The sequence below is a fragment of the Anolis carolinensis genome, chromosome 4 (assembly GCF_035594765.1).
Source record: "Anolis carolinensis isolate JA03-04 chromosome 4, rAnoCar3.1.pri, whole genome shotgun sequence".
Taxonomy (NCBI): domain Eukaryota; kingdom Metazoa; phylum Chordata; class Lepidosauria; order Squamata; family Dactyloidae; genus Anolis; species Anolis carolinensis.
In genome coordinates this window covers 26,653,768-26,674,388 of record NC_085844.1, presented here as the reverse complement: position 1 = coordinate 26,674,388, position 20,621 = coordinate 26,653,768, and the positions used below count along the sequence as shown (strand labels likewise).

At 38.2% G+C, this 20,621-nt stretch overlaps 1 protein-coding gene and 1 pseudogene across 17 annotated transcripts in view; one reads left to right on the top strand and one right to left on the bottom strand.

The window, feature by feature from the left end:
* rims2 (regulating synaptic membrane exocytosis 2) overlaps nt 1–20,621 on the top strand; it is a 434,045-nt gene that overhangs the window by 20,131 nt on the left and 393,293 nt on the right. The gene's annotated exons all lie outside the window — the stretch shown is intronic.
* Nucleotides 16,605–16,664, bottom strand: LOC134299074 (U6 spliceosomal RNA; annotated as a pseudogene).

The window sequence follows — 20,621 nt, the reverse complement described above, 5'->3', positions numbered from 1 at the left end:
AGATCTTGTAGCTATTGAGCTTTTTCTTGCTTTCTCCTGGTTTTGGGATGTGTGAGGTGATAGTGGATACTGTATTGTAGCTTGGGCTGTAATACAGCTTTTGTGTCTCTTTTCTGAGACTAAGTGGCTCTTCTCTTTTTATTAATCTGTCATCCTTTTGATCTTCTTTGGGTTTATAAATATAATAATGCATATTATTTGGAGGCATAGGCAAACTTTCAACGCTTCAGGTGTTTTGGAATTTAATTCTCAGAAATCCCAGCCAGCTTACTGGCTGTTAGGAATTGTGAGAGTTGAAGTCCAAAACAACAGGAAGGCCAAAGTTTGCCTATGTTTGGTATAATGGCAATAAAATATAATGGAAATAATGGAAATAAAAGTCTCAATCTAGGAAATGCAGTCCATTAGAAGAAGCTTCAGATGCATCCTGTACAAAGGGTGTCAAAGCCTTCACTGGGATGGGTGATGGAATTACTAATTCTACAGTGGATGAAAAATCTGAAGCACTGACCTAAAACATGGCTGATGGTGTATGTGATAAACATTTGGAGGTTAGTGGTTAAAAACTAAACCCCATTATTGGAAAAATTCCTAATCCTGTATACAGCAGGGGTTAGGGTGAGAAACAAAAGGTTGCTGCTAAAATTGGACAGGGTTAAATCTTGCCAATTTTGTTTAATTACAACCACTAAAATAACTTTACAGTTGGACCTGCTAAAAGAATTCTTTTACTTGTAGTCCAAAAAAGCAACACCTCTAAGCTTTTCCACACTGCCTGTTTATCTCCTTCTTTCTCCTTCTTTCTCTTTCTCTCTCCCCTTCTTGGGGAGAAGGGCGGCGTAGAAATAGCAGAAATAAATAAATAAATAAATAAATTCTACAATTCAGTTTGAGAATTTATTTCTCCAAGTAATATCATAAAATATAAGCTATTAGGTGACTTCAACGCAGTAGTGGAACACAATATTGACAGAAAATACGTGAAGAAAAAACAAAGCAAAGGAAAAGAACTTCCACAAAGTTTTTGGAAATTAGCAAATGACCTAAAGCTTATAAATGTTTGGCGATTTCAGCATGGACCCGAAAAAGATTTTACATTTCGATCAGACAGACACAATTCGCTCTCAAGAATTGACATGATCTGGGCCACAAAAAGCCTTACTACAAAGTTATTAAGTTCTGATATCCATCCAAGATTGGTTTCAGACCATGCCCCCATTTCGGTGCAACTAAAACGACAAGTCCGACAATGGACATGGAGGCTCAACGATAATTTACTTAAGAAGGAAGAAATCCTAAAGAAATGTAAAAAAGACCTTCTAGAATTTTTACAGTTAAATACAACACCAGGTATGTCACCATATACAATTTGGGATATGGCAAAAGCCTATATGAGGGGTAAATTAATACAACTCAACATAATGGAAAAGAAAAAGAAACAAACCAAATTGCACAAGATTCAATTGGAAATTAAAGAAAAGGAACTTGAATATAATAAACAACCAAAAGATAAAAAACTAGCTGAAGAACTAAAACTATTAAGAATCCAAGCATCGATGATTTTGGTGGAACAAATGGACAAAATATTGAAATTTAGTAAACAGAAATTTTTTCAACATGCAAATAAACCAGGCAAATGGTTATCAAATAAATTAAAAACGCAACATCAAAATAAATACATAATCTCATTGAAACATAAAGATAAAGAAATTAAAGAAGAACAAAAAATAAAACAACATCTAAAAGACTTTTATGAAGATCTATACAAAAATGAAGAAGGCTCAACAGAAGCAGTAATAGAATACATAAAATCTCAAAAGCTCCCAACCCTTCCTGAAGAAGAACAGGAACGTCTGAATGCATCAATAACAGTACAGGAAATCGATGAAGCAATTCAGAATTTAAAGACAGATAAATCCCCAGGCCCAGATGGCTATACAGCAACATACTACAAGATGATGAAAGATGAAATAACACCGATACTACAAAGAATAATGAACTCAGTACTGGAAACAAATCAAATACCAGAGACATGGAAGGAGGCCAGCATTATTCTAATCCCCAAAGAAAATCAAGATGAAAAACAGATCCAAAATTACAGACCAATTTCTTGCTAAACATAGACTATAAAATATTTTCATCAATATTGGCAAACAGATTAAAATCAACACTGAGTAATTGGATCAAAGCTGACCAAGCAGGCTTTCTACCTGGAAGGCAAATTAAAGATAACACAAGAATAATCATGAATATAATTGAACATATTCAAAACATAAAACTCAAAAAGGGGGCACTTTTATTATTGGATGCTGAAAAGGCCTTTGACCGACTAAACTGGAATTTCATCATTGAACTATTAAAGAACCTAAAATATGGGGGGAAATTCATTAATGGAATACAAGCCATATACACAGAACAAAGAGCTAAAATTAAAATTAATGAAGATATGACTGAAATGTTCCCAATACAGAGAGGTGTGAGTCAGGGATGCCCCCTCTCACCCTTACTATTCATACTCGCAATAGAAATCCTAGCAAGAAAACTACGTCAAGATGATGACCTGATTGGTATAAAAGTGAAAAACCAAAAATATAAAATAAAGTTATTTGCAGATGACATTATTTTAATGTCAGAAGATCCGCAGAAAGAATTTCCCAAAATGATATGCCTGGTCAATCAATTTGGATCAGTTGCGGGTCTTTCAATCAATCTACGCAAAACAAAAATTTTAGCGACAAAGTTAAGCAATAAAGAAAAAGAAGAATTAAGTCAAGAAACAGGAATTGAAATAGCTCTCCAAGCAAAATATTTAGGAATAAACATAACAATGAATAACAAAGATCTGTATAAAAATAATTATGAAAAAACCTGGAATAAAATAAAAAATGATCTGAAAAAATGGATGAATCTGGATATCTCTCTCCTAGGACGGATAGCTACAATAAAAATGAATATCTTACCTAGACTATGCTTCTTGTTCCAGAACATTCCAATTGACATCAAGGAAAAAGAATTTACGAATTGGAATGCTGAACTTACAAAATTTATTTGGAGAGGGAAGAAACCGAGAATAAAGATGAAAAATTTACAAGACACTAAACAAAGAGGAGGACTGGCTCTCCCAAATCTAAAATTATACAGGGAAGCAGCTATATTGATTTGGTTAAGAGAATGGATCCATCTTGACAATCAAAGTCTCATAACTCTGGAAGGAGATAGTTTAAAATTTGGCTTACATGCATACTTAATCTATGGGAAAGTGGCAGAAGAATCAAACTTTAATAAACACCCAATTAGGAAAACTCTGATGAATACTTGGAACAAATATAAAAAATTATTTTACAGAAAATTACCACAATGGACCTCGATCCAAGAAGCTTTCAAACAAAGTGGAAATTCAAAGGGCAGTAAAAGATGGCCAACATATGCGGAAATACTCAAGAAAACACAAGATAACCTCCAACTGAAATCAATGACAAAAATAAACCAGCAGGGCTACAACATGAACTGGTTTGAATATGCACAAATACACCAACAATATCAAAAAGATGTGCATACAGGATTTGAAGAAGAAAAGACAGACCTCGAAAAGATACTTCAATCAAGAAATAAACAACTATCTAAGCTCTACAGTCTCCTGTTAAAATTACACACAGAAGATGAATATATCAAGGGGTGTATGGTAAAATGGGCTAAAAACATTGGTCGCTCAATTAGCATAGATGAATGGGAATACCTCTGGAAAGTAAAAATAAAAATTTTCAGAAGCTATTCCCTTCTAGAAAATTTCTACAAAATGTTTTATCAAGCTTATATGACACCGGTTAAATTAGCCAAAATACAGCCACAATTAAAAAATACCTGCTGGAAATGTAAACAGGTAACAGGATCATTTTTCCACATGTGGTGGACTTGTAAGAAGGCAAAAAACTTTTGGATTGAGATCCATAAAACCACTGAAAAAATACTAAAGCTAAAAATACCTATGCACCCAGAAATATTCCTACTAGGAATAACAGACACATCACTGCTGAAGCCACACGATAAACTCTTCACTTTGATGACAACAGCTGCGAGAATAGTTTATGCACGAGCCTGGAAATTGGAGGAAACACCAGAAATGGAGGAATGGATCGTGAAAGTGACGGAGGTGGCAGAGATGGACATTCTGACAGGGTATCTCCAGTCAAAAGACCCTTCCGAGTTTAGGAAAGTCTGGGAGCCCTTCAAAAGGTTTTTAGAAGGAAAGACTATTTCAACGTGGGGGTTTCAAATTTGACTATTATAAATTTTAATTTTCACCACTTGTTTATCTTCCTTCTGTTAAAAAAAAAGGTAATGATGAAGAAAAAAAAAGAACTACAGTTCACAATTGCTGGTGGCTTGTGAACAGGTTGTGAAACAGTGAGCTTTTTGCTTTTGCTTTTTGGTGTATTTCTTTGGCAAGTACTTTGCATTTTTATATCGCCATTTGTTCAGTTTTTTTTCTTTTTTATATAAATATGGACATTTTAGCTTTGTTTTCAGTTTTTGGTTTTTTCTCTCTCCCTTTTTGATCCTTTTTAAATCTCAGTTTTCCCACTTTCTATACAATCAAATGTTCTCACTCTTTCGATGTTAATTTACTCTATCTTATAAGGTAAAACTTCAATAAAAATATATATATTAAATAAAAAAAAGAAACAAATGGGGGTGCCCAAAGCCAAAATTAAGAATCAAAACACTCACCCAATACCTTTGTTTAAATTCTTTAATCCACAGAAGTCTCCCAAAGAGACCATAATTACTCTTTAAATTAAGAAGAAATAAAAAAGAAAAGAAAAAAAGAAAAAAGAAATAAAATATAAGCTTATATTACTGTTTCAGATACAGGATAAACATAAACAGATGTTAGTGTTCATACTATTGCTGTGAGACCAAGAAAGAAAGCTCTTTCTTCATTCTGTACTGTGTTGTTTCGGATGTGAGAATCCATATCCTCATTATTCAAAGAAGGATGGCGACCTTGATGAACATATTGAGTGATTTATCAGTGTTTCTCCCATACCATATGTCAAAGTGGACTACTTTGCTCCCAGTTTGTATATTGTCCATTATAAATATCTCAGGTGTTGAGTCAATGACATTTCCACTTTCAATCCATGTCTGTGATCTTGGGAAGATTTGTGGTTTCATCCAAATATACACCAGATTGTACAGCATAAGCTGAGAGATGCTCCTATATCCCTATCTGTAATACTCATATAAAACTTAGTATTCTTTTCTACAGCTTCTTGTTTACATCTAGTTGCCAAATATCTTGGCTTATGTCCTAGAATAGACTGAGAAATGGTAATATATATAGTGTAGATTTTAATGTACTTTTTTTGGAATGTATTTCTGAAAACCTATAACATAAGAATACAAGACTGCTTTAAGGTGTATATTTAAAAGTATTTTTAGAAAAACTCAGCACATGTAGAATAATGATTTCAGATTTTGCGATTTTTAAAAGGAAAAGAGCTGTGTAAATCAAAAATTTTCAATGGAGATTGACATAAGTTTATTCTTTTTTTCAGAAGCACTAGAAACAGGAGGGAGAATTTGCTCATCCCACTTGAATTGGCTTGTGATTTCTACAAAACAGAACATAATAAAAGGGTGTTTTGGGCAGTGAACTGTCAGATATTAGCTGATTGTTTCAGAATGGATAGATTTCATGCATGATCCACACAATATATACGATATCTCTACACAGAAGGGTGTGAATGTATTGGCTACAGGCAAAATTCTTGAGCACAAAGATTAAAAATATTTTTAATTGTCATGAGTAAAGGTGAGTTGCAAAGGATCTGTTAACATTTCTTTTTATTTATGTTTACTAAGTAGCTTTGACCCAGTTTTCTGATTTTCAGTTACTCGTATGAAATATTGGGATAATAATATTGTTACTAAAATTAGTTACAAAGAACCAGGAAGTCAAAAATTAAGGTTCAATGAAAGGCTTGATGATATTTGCAGATTTTCATATGTAATCTAAAAGTATCTACAGAGCAAGCCTTATGGATCTTTCTTCGCAGGGAGTTCCATTAATTAATATGAAATATGCTTTGCTCAGGGATAGAAATTATTAAAGAAGACCCTATGCTCTTGATTATTATCTTATTTCATAACAGGGCAACTTAAGCCCAGAAAGCCCCCTAAATGTGTTATTTTCATGTTCTGGTGAGAGTTGTGTTGCTGTGTGCCTTCAAGTTGTTTCTGACGTATGATGACCCTAAAGGAAACCTGTTGTGGAGCTTTATTAGAAGGAGCTGATCAGAGGGGCTTTGCCATTGCCTTCCTCTGAGATGGAAAGAATGGGACTTGCCTGGAGGCCATGGTCACCCAAAGGGGGGATTGAAGTCCAGTCTGCCACAGCCCAGTCCAACACTCAATCCATTACATTAATAGTAGTTCAAAATATATCTTATTCAACCCTTTTGATGTGTACCAAAGAGTGCTTTGCGGATAATAAACCTATGCTTGGCTTAACATTTAACAACAAAATATATCAGTAGTAGTGTCACTGTAATAGTTCTGCATCATCCTTGTTATATCATACATATGTAGAGACAGATTCTATACTTTAGTACAAGCACAGCGGTGCAGATTGGTTGACAATGTTTATTATTAATGCAAAAGTAAAAAAGAATCTGTTTCAAAAATACTTCAGACCACAAAAATAAGGAAATAATTCTAGAAAAAGGCAGCTGTTCCACTTCCTGCTATTTTAATGCAATGTATGTGCAGCAAGTATTAGAAATGTTTTGTTCACTATGTTACTAAGTAACAGCTCATTCTATGTTAAACAAAGAATGATCAATGACATCTGTCACAAACCACCTGTCAGGTTATTAGGCATAACAGGTTGTTTAGGTGTGTTTTTGCTTGTGTGAGCACATTTAAATAGCGGTGTTTTTTGAGGTTTTCGAGCAGTGTTCTAGTACTTTTAAAAATGTATTTTATTTTATAATAACTGTCATGAATGACATTAAATATTTGATTGTTAGATGCAGTTTGAAACCAACTTCAATTAAAATTTAATAGCAGAGCTTTGTGCCATTCAGATAGAAATTCAGAATTGACAAAAAGTGCTAAAATTTAAGAGTGGGAAGTTTGAATAGGAAAAAAGTCTTTCTCTGAGAAACCCAGATTATAAACAGGAATAGGGAATGTATGGCCTGATCAGAATTGCTAGCCTGCAATTCTTATCAGTCCTAGTCACTGTAGCCAAGGTGAGGGATGATAAGTAGCTGTTGGAATACTACCTACAAAGAACACATACACTTCTGTCATATACCTACTTTGAGAAACCTGTGCCATAAACCTATAGCTATATGGCAGAGATCATACTGCATGGCCAGTGTCCAAACATGCACTCACATAATATGTAGCCATGATTGCCAGTCTGAGACTGGACTGATTTATTGTTTTCTGGAAACCATAAAAACAACAACCCTATCCAGATGTTCAGAAATGGGTAAAAATAAACCATGAGCACAGGGAACAGGTTAGCCTTGCCGCCTCATTGTTATTCTCCTTTAATCTTGATGAATAGTCATAAAAGGAGAACCTCCAATGTATCTGGAAGCTTTCAACATTATTGCTTCTAAAGTTACCGAATTTGATGTGGGCAACAGCCACCATTTCTCTCAGATGTGTTCGTTCCCATTGTCTTCAATTGTTTCTTTATTTCATGGAAACTTTCAGGAACTGGCAGTCAATGACCAGCAGAGTGGCTGTGGCCCAGGAGCCACTACTTTGAAAGCAGCATTACCTCGAATGATCAAGCATCCTGAGTTTTTAGGGTACAGAAAACTTGCATTGCACGTATCTCTCTTTTTCAGACGATTGTTTGTCAAATGAAGAGAATAATATTTGAGTGACAGACAAAATATGCTTCCCCCTGCTTATGAGTATATGTTTTCCCTTTCTTGAATACTTAAACAGGGTTTAAGTAAAAGGCTTAAGTTGTTAGTCACTGTACACTCATCTGTGGTTGTGAGGGAAAGGCAGCAAGATAGGATTCATGTGATCAGTATACATAAAACAACTTGATGTGAACTGTGACTTCCAGCTGAATCTATGAAGTGCCATGGGCTACAGCTGTCCTACAAAGGTGTTTGATTTTATTTCCACATCGAATCAAATTTAATTTAATGTTGGCATTTTTGTTTAGGGACACAGCTCAGTGATTGGATCATCATGTGATCAGCTTGCTTTTAAACCTTCACACAAATACATATTTGATTCTAATTCAAGGGTCTTTGGAGTACTGTTGGCTTCTGAGTTCAAATAAGCAACAAGAAGTCCATTTGTATGTTCAAAAATGCTTTGGACTACTGATTAGAAGGCTGTATTTATATTGACAGCAAAGTATAAAAATAGCAGCTTTTTGCTGAAGGTTTGATTTAAAAATAAACTGAGCTGAATGGCTCATTTGAGTGCTAGGATGGTGAGTCAGCTTCATCCAGAAGGATTAAAAAATCATCTTTCTGAAAGTGAACTTTGCTTCTGTCTCATTCTTAGGAGTCTGTTTTTAAAATATTTTTTGGAATAATGTCTGTTTTCTAAAACAGAAAATGAACTAGCTAAAGAATCTTCAATTCATATTGCCCATGACTTGTAAGATGTAAGCACTTCATGTTGCTTGCCAAAAGGAGACAAACAAGAAGACTTAACAATTACTGATGAAAATCTGTTTTTCAGGTCTTTTTATTGCAGACAAATTTAACTTAGGTTTGTGTTAATACGTGACTCAGTATTAGGCTTAGTTGTAAGCAAGTTGTTTAGGTGGGTTACTGGGGCAAGAGCACCACTGTTTAGCACATATTGTTCCCTTGCTTGAATGCTGGGCTCCACCTCTTTTTGCGTATAATTGAATGGCAGTATCTTGTCGACAAGACAAGTGATGCACAATATTCCTTTCAAGCTCCTATGCACAGAATTTATCTGTGCTCCTATTTTTAACAGAATTTATCTGTATGAACCTGCTATCTTAGTGCTTGTGTAAAGTTAGATAGGTCTGCTAATGGCAAGCAAGATAATGGTAAAGGTTGAGTATCCTGTCTGGAATTCTGAAATGCAAAATACTCCAAAATTGTCCATGGAGGTGGTTGAGAAACTGTTATCACTGTTTTTGATGGCAAGCAAATTTTACTTCATGTGCAAACTCAGTAAATATGTTGTGTAAAATTACCGTTGGGCAACATGTATGTATATGCAATTTGCCTGTCCCTGCTGATCAAATATTAAGGCGAATGAGCTATGTTATGGCGAAAACAACAGCAACAAGTAGAAATGAAAACCTTTATGATTCTTCTAGAGCAGCGCTTCTTAAACCTTTTCCTCTTGCGACCCCACTTTGATGGAGAAATGTTTGTATGACCCTGGGTATATAGGTATCAAATAGGTATACAAATCGAGCATTGACTGATAAATCATAAAGAAATTTATTTTAAAACAGTTTTTGGTATACATATAATTTTACCTTTTATAAAAGATGGAAATCAGTAAGCATACTAAGGAGATAGTATGCTTAGACGAAGGGTTAGAAGGCACGATCATCAAGTTTGCAGAAGACACCAAACTGGGAGGGATAGCTAACACTCCAGAAGACAGGAGCAGAATTCTAAACGATCTTAAGAGAGATTGGCCGAAACTAACAAAATGAAGTTCAACAGGGACAAATGCAAGATACTTCACTTTGGCAGAAAAAATGGAATGCAAAGATACAGATTGGGGGATGCCTTGCTCGACAGCAGTACGTGTGAAAAAGACCTGGAGTCCTCGTGGACAACAAGTTAAACATGAGCCAACAATGTGATGCGGCAGCTAAAAAAGCCAATGGGATTTTGGCCTGCATCAATAGGAGTATAGTGTCTAGATCCAGGGAAGTCATGCTACCCCTGTATTCTGCCTTGGTCAGACCACACCTGGGCACCGCAGTTGAAAGGATGTTGACAAGCTGGAAAGCGTCCAGAGGAGGGCGATTAAAATGATTAAGGGTCTGGAGAACAAGCCCTATGAGGAGCGGCTTAAAGAGCTGGGCATGTTTAGCCTACAGACGAGAAGGCTGAGAGGAGAATGATAGTCATGTACAAATACGTGAGGGAAAGTAATAGGGAGGAGGGAGCAAGCTTGTTTGCTGCTGCCTTGCAGACTAGGACGCGGACCAATGGCTTCAAACTACAGGAAAAGAGATTCCAACTGAACATTAGGAAGAACTTTCTCACTGTGAGAGCTGTTCGGCAGTGGAACTCTCTGCCCCGGACTGTGGTGGAGTCTCCTTCTTTGGAGGCTTTTAAGCAGAGCCTGGATGGCCATCTGTCAGGGGTGCTTTGAATGAGATTTTCCTGCTTCTTGCAGGGGGTCGAACTGGATGGCCCGTGAGGTTTCTTCTAACTCTACAATTCTATGATTCTATGTGCTTGGTTTTTTTTTTTACATAAATAATTAAATCTGGATGGAATACTTGGTAGTGCAGGATGCAGAGCAAAACTTTTCAGTGATGGAATGCTTGCTTTTTAGCCTGAGTGGCAGAAAATACTCTGTTGCTTCTTTTCCCCCCTCCTGAATTAGGTGACTAAAATGGGGTGTTTTGGGAGTCCATACCTCCAACTTAAAAGGTTGCAAAGTAGGCAATGTGTCTGAAATGCACCCTCCCTCTTATTCCCATCAGAATCTCATTGAATAATAGGATCCTATAATTTGAGAAACCCCCAAAGGCCATCCAATCCAACTTCACTTCTGGCATGCAGGAACACCCAGTGAAAGCCCTCCTGACAGATGATTATCCAGCCTCTGAATCATAGAATCCTATAGTTAAGCCTCACAGCACAGTTCCTGGAATGTAACATTACACGCAAGAAAGCGAGGGGGAGGCAAGAGCAATTTGGCTCCCCTTGCTTTCTTGTGTGTAATGGTACATTCCAGGAACTGTGCTGCGAGGCCTAATGGTGGCCAGTAAGTTATTTTTACACCCCCCCCCCCATTTTAAGAGGTTTTTAGAGGGGGTGGGGGCTGTCTCCCTGTCCTCTCAAAAGTGCATCTGGACACCCGCCATTCAGTCCAACCCCATTTCTGCTATGCAGGAACACCCAGTCAAATCCCTTCCCAAAGGCAGCAATCTAGCCACTGTCTAAAAAGCTCCAGAGAAGGAGATACTGGTACTCAGAATTGTGGAAGTCAGTCCAAAGTAAAATAGCGTGATAGCATACTTTCTTTAGATCTGGGTACTATGCTCCTTTCAAAGTTGGCTAGAATTGTATTGGCTTTTTTTTTGGCAGACTGGGCTACATAACAATAGTGTTGTCTGGCCTCATTTTACCAGCTTGTACAAAATTTTATTTAAAATTATTTTCTGTTTAATCCCCAATAAATGCTTGCTAATAAAAGGATAACAAGAGGGAGTTATTGTAAGGGAGTTATTATAACCTCCCCAAGAAGGAATTCCAAAGAAGGCCACCAGGAAGGTCTTTTTATTCACTATTCTTATTAACTATAAAGTTACTAATGTTTCATGTGTTGCTGATTGTAAATTGAAAGAATGTTTCTTCAAAATATTAAGATATTACAACTAGCCCTTTAGATGAGCAAGCGATATTTGAAAAGGAAATGTCTTCTGACAACCAGTCATAATAAACTTAATTGAATGTTTCCTTTAATTACAGTGAACTGGTTATTAATGGCATCCCGTATTTACAGACTCCTGCTTGCATACTGTCTCTTTATGAAAAACAGTTCTATTTGTTTAAAATGAATACACCATGTACAAACAAATGTGAATGAATGTTCCTAATTAGCTGGTAAGAAGAGCACTGAATTCCTGCTTTAGAACAATGATTTCTTAGGTACATATGACTCTGGATTCATTTAATTATTAAACATTCAGCAATTAGCTTTATACAGAAGTTTGAACAGCACATCATTGTTTAGTAGAGGACATGAAAATAAAATGCAGAGCTAGTATTAAGTTTCTACTTTGGAAAAATTCATATTACTTAGCCAAGAATAATAATCTTATTTAAAACTTTGACTTTTATATTTGAAAATCAATATACTGGATTATTGTGGCTGTAATTAGATAAGTGGTTCTCAATCTGCAGTGGCCCGGCTCCTTGCGGGAGTCCCAATGAGATGCCACATAACACCAATCTTACGGCAGCTGCACTAGTTACCAATTGAGCACTGGATCACTTTCAAAGTGATGGTGCTTACCTTCAAGGCCTTACATGGTCCAGGGCCGATGTACCTGAGGGACCGCCTCACTCCCTACAAACCCCAGAGATCCCTCCGTTCTGAGGACCAAGACCTGTTGGAAGGGAAGTCCCCAGTTTTAAGACCTTGCGTCTAATAGCAACTAGACGCAGAGCCTTTTCAGCAGTGGCGCCATCTCTCTAGAATACCTTGCCACCTGAAGTCTGTGCCTTGCGGGACTTGTCGGCTTTCCGCAGGGCATGTAAGACACACCTGTTTCGGCAGGCGTTTGAGTTCTGTTAGATGTTTAAAAGGTGCTTTTAGGATGTTTTAAGATGTTTTTTAAAGATGTTTTAAAGATGTTTTAAGATGTTTTTAAATTGTTGATTTTAGCCGGTTCTTGTAAGCCGCCCCGAGCCCTAGAGGAGTGGCGGCATATAAGTTTGAAAAATAAATAAACAAATAAATAAATAAATCTGTGGGTCCCCAGGTATTTTGGCCTACAACTCCCAGAAATCCCAGCCAGTTTAGCACGCAGTTTAACACCCACAGGTTGAGAACCACTGACTTAGAACCTCTGAAGGACACTTACTCCAATCAGCTAGAAAAAGACTGACAGCTGTCACTCAGAGGACCTTTTTATTGACTGCCCCTAAACTGTGGAATAATCTGCCAGAAAAGGTTTGACAGCTCACTGAACTGTCAACATTTAAGACATAATTAAAAACTTATCTCTTCTGAGAGGCCTAGCCCATCAATTTTATACAATGAAATTTAGATTTTATTAGTATTGGTGTTTTTATCTTTGTCCTATGTACTTTGATATATAGATTTTAATAGTATTGTGTTTTACCAGTGTAATTGTTTTGCACCTCACCCTGAGTCATGGGAAAAAGTGGGTAATAAATAATAATAACAACAATTCAAAAAACTATAGTCAGGCTGCTGACCAGGGCTGGTTGCAGTGAAATTTGTTGAAAATATTCTCTGGTTACCAGGTTACAATGATGCATGCATTGATTGGTAACCTCAATGTCCACTGAAAGGTACATTGTGCTCCTGGTTCCAAGGCTTAAGCTAGTGGGGCCTCTTTTTTATGTATTTATAACTCTGAAGCTGAAAAAATTGTGCAGTTAGGTATGAAACCTCTTGATTTTATAAAGTCAGGTATTAGAGAGGCTATCTTTTAATAAATCATTGCAGGTTAAAATGCACAGAGGGAGTGGTTCTACCTACTGGTTTTCTGGACACTGATTTTCTGGACCGCTCACAGTCTGGCTTCAGGCCTGGGTACAGCACTGAGACGGCTTTGGTCGCCTTGGTGGATGACCTCCGCAGGGAACTGGACAGGGGGAGTGTGACCCTGCTGGTTCTCCTGGACATCTCTGCGGCTTTCGATACCATCGACCATGGTATCCTTCTGGGGAGGCTCTCCGGGATGGGACTCGGTGGCACTGTTTTGCAGTGGCTCCAGTCCTTCCTGGAGGGCCGTTCCCAGATGGTGAAGCTGGGGGATACCTGCTCGGACCCCTGGCCTTTGACCTGTGGGGTCCCGCAAGGGTCTATTTTATCCCCCATGCTTTTTAACATCTACATGAAACCGCTGGGAGAGGTCATCCGGAGTTTTGGAGGGTGTTGCCATCTCTACGCAGATGACACACAAATCCACTACTCGTTCCCACCTGACTCCAAGGAAGCTCCTTGGGTGCTGAACCAGTGCCTGGCCGCTGTGGCGGACTGGATGAGGAGGAACAAGCTGAGGATCAATCCTGACAAGACAGAGGCCCTCCTGGTCAGTCGCTCGTCGGATCGGGGTATTGGGTGGCAACCTGTGCTGGACGGGGTTGCACTCCCCCTGAAATCACAGGTCCGCAGTTTGGGGGTCCTCCTGGATTCAGCGCTGACGCTTGAAGCGCAGGTGTCGGCGGTGGCCGGGAGGGCTTTTGCACAACTCAAACTTGTGCGCCAACTGCGACCATACCTCGTGAAGTCTGACTTGACCACGGTGGTGCATGCATTAGTTACCTCTAGACTGGACTACTGTAATGCGCTCTACGTGGGGCTTCCCTTGAAGACGGCCCGGAAGTTACAGCTGGTCCAACGTTCGGCCGCCAGACTAATAACGGGGGCGAGTTACAGGGAGAGATCTACTCCCCTGTTTAAGGAGCTCCACTGGCTGCCGTTCATCTTCCGGTCCCAATTCAAGGTGCAGACCATCATTTATAAAGCCCTAAACGGTTTGGGACCCGCCTACCTTCGTGACCGTATCTCCTATCATAAACCTGCCCGACCTCTCCGATCATCGGGGGAGGCCCTCCTGTCGCCACTACCTATATCTCAGGCTCGCCTTGTAGGAACAAGGGAGAGGGCCTTCTCTGCGGTGGCCCCTCGCTTGTGGAACTCGCTGCCCATTGAAATCAGGCAAGCCCCCACCCTTTTAGCCTTCAGGAAAGATTTAAAAACATGGCTCTTCCGGTGTGCTTTCGGAGAGTAAATGTTCTATGCTACTCCCCCCCGATATTTATCCTCTAGACTGGTTCACTATCTGATGTCCCGTCCCTCGAGGTTTTATTCTGATCCCTTTCTCACCCAGAGTTTTAATTTTTAATCTAGTTTTTAAATGTAGTATTCATGCGGCCCGCTCGTGTTATATTGCTGTTTTGATCTTATGTTGTACTGTTTTATTTTATGTAATGTATTATTTAATTGTATTATGTTATGGTCTATTGTATTGTCTTGGGCATGGCCCCATGTAAGCCGCCCCGAGTCCCCATTGGGGAGATGGTGGCGGGGTATAAATAAAGTTTTATTATTATTATTATTATTACTGTACAGCTTCTTCATCTTGTTGAATCAACTCCTCATGGAGGGCAGCTGGTCAGGTGAAGCAACAAGTCTTTAGATTACTAATAAATGTTTACTAAAATTAGCGGTATTCACTAAGATTAAATATTTACAGTACAGTACAATTCTCACAGAACATGCAGGTTAAAAGCACAGTCAAGTATTTAGATATGGAGATGCTGCTGGAAATTCCCTCTAAACCCCTCTTGACTCAAGAAGGCACAAATTAACTCTTTGCATTCAGGTCTCAGTGACTCACTGAATATAATTGATATTTTGAACTGTGATATTCCTAACTGTCATACCAAGAAAAAACATGAAATATTCATTGTTGGAGTTTTTAAAACTATGTTTAAAACTTGTTAGATGTATATTCTATTTTTATTCCATTCACAATGGCAGAATTTTTTTATTTATTTTGTGTCAAAAGCATTACATAAATAGATAAGTTTAAAACTGATAAAGGGGTCACAAGCAGCTAAATAGTTTAGACCAAAAATGGGCAACAGCAACTGCATTGTCTGTAGCTTTAAACAGTTCTTCCTCTGTGCATGAGGCAGGGCATTGTGGGCAAGCATAGAGATGTTGATTTGTTTGTTCTGCTCCACAGTCGCACAAGGTGGAGGATTATTCTAGGTAGGTCCATTTTGCTATGTTGTTTTTTGATCTGCCCACTCAACTTCAGAGTCTGTTCAAGAACTGAACCAAAGTTTTGTGGCTGGACGAGGGTTTGAATTTGTAGTTCCCTTAGGCTGCCATGCTAACCACAGCAATATATTGTGGGTTATGGGATGAAACAAAATGTTGGACAAAGATTACTTTGAAGGGATGCTGCTCTCTAGTAATATTCCTAGGAGCTAACAATGTCCTTTTCTGTGCTTTTTCCTAATGCTAGTATTTGACCAATAACCCATCCACAAATATTTGTGCATTTACTCATATCCATCTACTCCTATTTGGAACAGAAGTTTGGTTCTGCATTTTGAAGGACGGGGCTTGGAAGAAGAGGACAAACTAAATAAAGAAGCTAGAGCTTTGTATAGAAAATACTTTGCATAGGTAACAGCTTTATTTATTTATTTATTTACAGTATTTATATTCCGCCCTTCTCACCCCGAAGGGGACTCAGGGCGGATCACATTATAACACACATAGGGCAAACATTCAATGCCCATAAACACATCAAACAGAGACAGAGAGACACACGCAGAGGCAAGTTAACGTTCTTCTGAGGGGATGTTCGATTCTGGCCACAGGGGGGAGCAGCTGCTTCATCATCCACACTGACGGCACTTCCTCATACCAGGTCGTAAATTAGTTAATCTTGCCTCCCCACTTTTTATAAGTGGTACCTTATCTCCTACTTGATAGATGCAACTATCTTTCGGGTTGCTAGGTCAGCAACGAGCAGGGGCTATTTTTTATTTTTTTTTAATTGACGGGTGCTCACCCCGCCACAGGCTGGCCTCGAACTCATGACCTCATGGTCAGAGTGATTTAAGGCAGCTGCTCAACAGCTGCGCCACAGCCCGGCCCCAATTAGGGGCCATGCTAATCTTCTCTGTATCGTTCCAATTTTAGTATATGTGCTGCCGAAGCGAGAAATATATAGAAAACATTGGGCATTTTCTATATAGGTAACTTGTTGCTTTCCAGATGTTTCTGATAGCAACTAACTATTGCCTATGGGGCTGGGTCCTATGGGAGTTGCTATTTTTTAAAAAATAGCATTGACACAACATTTAATACAGTATTTCTTATTAAGAAATAATAGTATCAGCTGGTAGCTTTCATGTCGATGTGGTACTAAACCTGCTTGCAAGTTTTAGACCAATGTTAAAGAAGGCACCAAACTGCTTACGTTTTTGGAGGTAGGGTTTAACATCTTGAATAGCTTATTTAATATCCACACAAAAAACAAAGAGTGGATTCATGGAGTCACTGACAATGGAAACTGACTGCTGCCATTACGAGAATTCAGTTATTTTTCAGAGGTAAATTGAAGAATGGAAATTAGTAATTAAAAAATTATGGTTATTTATTTATTTATTTACGTCATTTCTATCCCACCTTTCTCATCTGAAGAGACTCAAGGCAGCTTTCTGCTTGAGCTTTTTAAGCTTTCTGTTGGGCTGTAGCTGAAGTTGGAGGCATAGGAAAAGAATATAATTGTTGATATTCACTTAGAAGGAACTAATAGAAATACATTTTATACTTTCTGTCCCATTATCTAAAACATGACTGCGTCATACAAGTGCTTTAAGCAAACTGAATTACTGGATTCCATGATTACTAGGTGGAACATTCTAAACAAAAGATGATTAAATGGATGAATTTAAAAGATTTGGAACTAAGAACAATTATTTCTGTATTTGGTGCATATAAAAATTAGGACCATAAAATATGGGTTCATAGCATGTTTTTTATATGTATGTGGAAATGTTTGGCCATCCGGGTTTAAATGTCTGCTTGGGTATGAAATGATATTTTACATTTTAGTTAATACGTTGCTTAATATTTGGATGGGGGACCAAGAACACCAGGTGCTCTCTTTCAGGCTACATTTCAGAAGACAGTACTGGCAAACCACCTCTGAGTATTCTTTGCCTAACTAAGCCCTATACAATTCATGGGGTTGCCATAAATCAGTGGTTCTCAATCTTTGGGCCTCCAGATGTTTTAGACTTCAGCTCCCACAGTTTCTAACAGCTGGTAAGCTGGCTGGGATTTCTGGGAGTTAAAGTCCAAAACACCTGGGGGCCTAAAGGTTGGGAACCACTGCCATAAATCGACTGGTGACTTAAAGGAACATATACATATTACTCTAGGAAAGAAACTAACGTGTAGAAGTCAAACACTAGTAGAGGCATTAGTGTCTACTTTGAAAGAGTTTTTCTTCTGCTGCAGAGCAATGTTTCAATGAAATTTGCGATTTAGTTATCTCAGAAATAACTTCCAATACGGTCAGTGGAACTTACATCTAGGTAAATGTGCGCAAGATTTTAGCCTGAGACATTCTAAAATACTATTGAAATGCATGCATTTCTTTACAACAGTTATGATTTTCAACTTTATCTTTCCTGATTACATTCCATTTATCTTTTGGAGCTAAAGGTTTTGTACATTATTTTTCCTGGAGTGATTGAACTCTACTTTTATTCTAAAACAATTCTGCAAAATACGTTAGGCTCTAATTGGTTCAAGGCGACTGCATAAGTGTTACGACACAATTTATAATGTGCATTGGGCAGAGAGATTGGTTTTGAAAATAGAATTCATAGAGTAGATAGATCTAAGCTAACATTTTGAGTTGGTCCAATAAAGACCTTCTGATTTTAGAATAATATATTATATAATATTTCTTCTTTATGGTCTCTTTCACATAAATGGGTTATCTGCACTTGTGGATTGTATCATTCAGAATATTGTAGATTCCTACATACATTTTTGCCAGTAGCCCTGCCCATTCCCAGTGCCACTATATAGTGTACCCTCAGTCTGAGTCTACCCTCAGATCCTTTTCTACCCTGAGTCTACCCTCAGATCCTTTTCTTATGCCACTGTGGCAGTGCTGTTAGGAACTTTAGTTTTCTATAGATGAATACCACACAGTTTGACGGCTTCATTTTTCGAAGGTGCTCTATTTGCTGTGTTTGATTTGTTCTCTCTTGGATCTTCAGTACTGATTCAGCTCAGACTTGTCTGCTGATCTTTTTGATTTGGTCTTCTTTTGGCTGTTCCTCTCCTGAGGGGTATTTTTATTGCCTTATCACTGTCATTCAAAAGGTGTACTGACTTCAGAGGGGAAATTTCCAAAAAGGATGGTTACTCCAATTGCCCTTTTTGTTTGGAGGAGAGACACAAGGTTGGATTATGTCCTCATTGTCAAGCCTCATGCCTCAGGATATGCATGATGGTGAATTGTGCCTTAAGGTCCTTTTTTATGAGCATATTTTCAGCTCAGGTAGAGAAAAATAACCTTCTCTATATGGCCTCGTTAAGTGGTGATGGGACACAGCTCAGAATTGCAACAATTGATCTTAGGCTCTGTGGTATCAAAATCTTCAATAAGGGTTGTCCTTAAAAGATTGTCTCAAGAGATCCCTTCTCAAACTTCAGACATGGACTGTACTCCTTCTGAGTCCACAGTTCAAGTTCTAATCCCTTCTACATTTGGAAATTCCCTCCATCTGGGAAATGTTTCACTGCAAGCTTGTTCTTTGGATGATCTGTCAATGTGGTCTGTTACATTTAGAAGCCTAAATGTAAACACCAAAATAAGAAAAAGAAGCCGATGGATCCTTCTCACCATTTGGAGAGTATGTTTATGCCTCCATCCAAATGCATCCCTTCCCCATCCCATTTGGAGAAGAGCTTAATGCCATCAATATTGGTCCAGTCTTGACATTATTTTACTAGGAGGATTGATTACATGAGGATTTCAGATAATAATACTTTAGGAATGGTAGATATAGCTTTGTAAAGTAATATTGTAGAATCCTCGCCAAGAGAATAGATTCAGACTCTTCAAATGCCCTTTCAGGCTACACAATCTGCTCTAGAGGGACTTACCATGCCCAATTGAATTGAATAGTCCTACTTTTGCCACCAGTTCCAGCTTCTTAGTGTCACTCTGTTCACTGTTGCCCTTGCATCTCTTGGTTGTCAACTGATTTGATCTCCTCTCAATTTCATAGCCCTCATTCTCCATGTTGTTTGCCAGCCCTTCATTGGCAAGAACCTTTGGGTTCAAAGTACTATCTTCATTTGCTTGGTTCTCTATTTTATCTTCATAATCTTTCAGTTTTGGTGGGATATTGTTTTCAGGACTACTCATAACATTGGGTTGCTGTGAGTTTTTGGGGCTGTGTGGCCATGTTCCAGCATTCTTTCCTGACGTTGTGCCTGCATCTGTAGCTAGCATCTTCAGAGCTTCGGAGGAACCTCTTAAGATGCTAGCCACAGCTGCAGATGAAACATCAAGAAAGAATGCTGCTGGAACATGGTCATACAGCCTGAAAAACTCACAGCAACTCAGTGATTCTGGTCATGAAAACCTTTGACTACTCGTACTGTTGTTGAAATTATGTTGACTCTGTCTTTAGTCATCATTATCATGGTGCTGGGCATTCTCAGTATCACTTTATGACTATGGTTTCCACATCAACATTTTCCTAGACAATCTTTGTGTAGAATCCATTCTCCATCTCATAGGCAGCTTCTGTCCTGTAGTTAGTCTCCAGTTCAACAGTCTTCTCATGCATATTGAAGTAATTGGCATAGTTGTTTAAACAGAGTCAGATATTCCTTTGGCTTCTAACTATGAAGCCCAAAAGGGGTTGGCTTTAGCAACATCATCTATTGCTGATGCTCGAAGATTCCTTAGGATCAGAGATACTCTGTTTCATCCAGTTTGGACTCCTCCTCATCTTCATTTTCTAGATGTTTCACTAGGTCTCCTACAATCTTAGTAGGTAACTATGGTCCTTTTTCTCTCACTGATGACATATGATCTTTTGTGGACCAGATATTGCACATAAATAAAACCTTGAGTCTGG